Source organism: Dioscorea cayenensis, chromosome 9 (assembly GCF_009730915.1).
Source record: "Dioscorea cayenensis subsp. rotundata cultivar TDr96_F1 chromosome 9, TDr96_F1_v2_PseudoChromosome.rev07_lg8_w22 25.fasta, whole genome shotgun sequence".
Lineage (NCBI taxonomy): Eukaryota > Viridiplantae > Streptophyta > Magnoliopsida > Dioscoreales > Dioscoreaceae > Dioscorea > Dioscorea cayenensis.
The window spans coordinates 11051137-11054291 of NC_052479.1; the positions used below are offsets into that span (position 1 = coordinate 11051137).

Consider the following 3155-nt stretch of genomic DNA (forward strand, 5'->3'; position numbering starts at 1 on the left):
CATGTCCTCCACCACAACCGGTGCAATTGGTCACGGCCGCAACTCTATTCGAAGCTATAAGATCTAGCTTCTTACTCAAACTCTCCACTTGGGCCGCCAATGAAGTTACCGCATCAATTTCATGGAGACCGGCCACTTTTTTCTTTTCCCTAGCATTCCACTGGTAGCTATTTAACCCCATTTCCTTAATCAATTGAAGAGTCTCATTGGGGGTTTTGCTACCTAAGGTACCTCCCACCGACGCATCCAAGAGTTGCCTTGTACTCGGGTTCAAACCATTGTAGAAGGTTTAAACAATCATCCACTCCGGGAATCCGTGTTGCAGACACTTGCGCAGGAGTTCCTTGAACCTTTCCCATGTCTCAAATAGAGACTCCAATTCCAACTGCATAAAGGATGAGATCTCAATCCTAAGCTTTGGTGATTTTCCGGGAGGGAAATAACGGGATAGAAAAGCTTCTACCATCTCCTCCCATGTAGTGATTGATGCTCTAGGTAATGAGTGTAGCCATCGCTTTCGCTTTCCCCTTTAAGGAAAAATGGGAAGGCTCTCAACTTGATGGCATCATCCATCACACCATTTATCTTCGAGCATGTCATACACCCTCGAGGAAGCTCTCTATGTGACTGCTTTGGATCTTCATCGGCCAAACTATTGAATTGTGTCGATCGCTGCAGAGATATGGATAAATGCCGGCTTTTAGCTCAAAATTCGAGCTGTAATTGGGGGACGCACAATACTCGATTGTGTTCCCCAACACTCAAAGGTCCGCATAATCGGATAGTGTTCGTTGTTGCTCATTTTGTTCTGCCATGTTGTCAGATCTTTCTCCTTCCAAATCAGCTGGATTAGGCTGTTCTTATACAGGTTCTTTCCCTTTCCTTCAAAGTGTACGTTCAAGCTTAGGGTCTCCTTCAATCAATATTGATGGATTCCCTCCGGTCATAACTCGGACCTCGCACCAAAAAGTAAAGAAAAAGAAAAATCGAACGATGATAGAATAAGAAGATATGAAATAGAATGTGTAGTGAAATAGCTAAGAAAACAAAGTGCAAAGTATCTCTAAACGCCTAACTCCCCGGCAATGGTGCCAAAAACTTGACAAGATCCCCTTGCTATTATCCCGCAAGTGCACGGGTTTGTCAAAGTAATAATCCCGGGTGAGTGGGGTCAAATCCACAGGGAGTAGGGAGTAAAGACACTTGATTCGATTCTTAGCTATGTGAAGTATCAACAATGATAAGTGTGGTAATGATTCAATTCTCAGAAATTAAAAGCAACAAGTAAGAGAGAGCAAAAGTATGAAGGAGGCAAGGCAATCGATAAAGATGGGGTACTCGGATGATGCTTCACCTAGGATAATTGCTTCAAGTGCAAGAACTCTCTATTATGCTTCCTAATCAATGCAATGGTGAGTCGTGGAAATCCTTACATACATAGTCCCAAATCTAAGGTCAACTATACCTAACTCTATACATGTCTCGGAGGAGAAATCGAACAATCTATTATGGCCCATTACACGTGCAACTAGGATCACCTCAACGCTTCACTCCCTAGATACTAAGATCACCTCAACGCTTCACTTCATTGTACGCGCAACTAGGCCCCAGCGGAGGTTCATCCCTTAGACCATTCACTCTATTATGGCCACCAAGAACTCAATGAATGGAGGTAGAATCTATCACGTCAGAGGGGAAAGGGGACGCTCCCTGCACTCTCGACTCACCCTCTCAATCCTCTCTAACCTAGCTTTGTCTAACGCTCGTGGTGTGTCACTCACTCACAAGGTTACAAACAAGAACTCTCAACCCTATTGTCACTCTAGGGAAAATGTTCATACAATCAAGCATTCAAGGTTGGAACTCACAATAAGCATCAATTTATTGAAAGCATAATAAAGAAGTTCGATGAAACAAGTACATCCTAGGGTTCACAATCACCCAAGTACCCACTAGTGATTTAGCTCTCCATAGAGCTAAGTATAATCAAAGAAATCGAATGTAAAAGCAATGAATCCATAAAGAAACCCCCTCGATGGTCATGTCGATGGTCTTGTGGAAAGTCCTCTACTCGTCTTCCAAGGATTCCTTCGTCCGGTATAGGATACGCCTCGATCGAAGCTCCGCTACCAACCTTCTTCCTAATGGAATAACGATGTTGGAGCCGTAGAACCACTCCAAAACCTTGGCCAATACCCCTCGAAACCCTAGCCGAAGCCCTCTCGCAAGTTTGGGAAAAGATGGAGAAAAGAATACCAAAATCGGGGCTGAATCGACCTTAAATAGGGCTGGAATTGGGCAACTGCACTGGCGTGGACGGTACACGCGCCCGTGCGGAATTTCCACACGGGTGTGGATAATTTCCACACGCTCGTGTGGATTCTCTGTTTCTCTGATTTCTCGGCCGGCTTTGAACAGTCCTGCTACATTAATTGCTACAGTGTTGGTACACAATCTAGCATCTCACACCTGTCTTATGTCTTCGCGTTTGAACCTTAGCAAGATCTCCTCCAAAATAGGTGCATTATGATCCACATTGGCCCATTTCCTTCATGCTCGGCCTCATAACCCTACCTGTATAAAAGTAACATAAAAACACACATATTAATTTAAAAAACTGAGAAAAGTAATGCTCAACAAAAGGAATGAACGCTTCGTATACATATCGCACAAGCACTTATCATCCACCCTGCTTTGGACACAGGGATGCGAGAACCACTGCTTTTTAGAAATCTACCGATCAACCTCTTTCACTTGAATTTCTTCCTTCATCCGGCTCGCTCTCGGCTACATGTCCTTTGGACTAAAAGCCCGCTCAGAAGTGGATTCGAACCACTGACACAAGGATTTTTAGTCCTTTGCTCTAACCTGCTGAGGTACCTGAACCACTTTCATCACCTCCAACCCAGAAACGGAGTTTTGGAAGCATGTGTTAAGCATATGTTTCTTATCCAAATTCTCCTACTCGAATTGGGCTTTGTGATACAAGCTGAGCGAGCAAAGTCACAGGTTAATCTCTTGAGGATTTTTCTTCAACTTCGTCCCTAGAAATTGATGTTAGCTTTGAAACAAGGGTGGTGGGCTTGGAAGGATGCTAAAAAGAGCGGCATGCAAGCATTTCGAATAGAGTGACGCTAAAAAGAACTCAACAGGTG

The 3155-nt window shown here is 44.0% G+C and overlaps 1 non-coding gene across 1 annotated transcript; it reads left to right on the forward strand.

The window, feature by feature from the left end:
* Positions 1 to 311: 311 nt before the first annotated feature.
* Positions 312 to 418, forward strand: LOC120269653. The gene has a single exon (XR_005539297.1). It is a non-coding gene; the product is annotated as a small nucleolar RNA R71 (small nucleolar RNA).
* Positions 419 to 3155: the final 2737 nt, after the last annotated feature.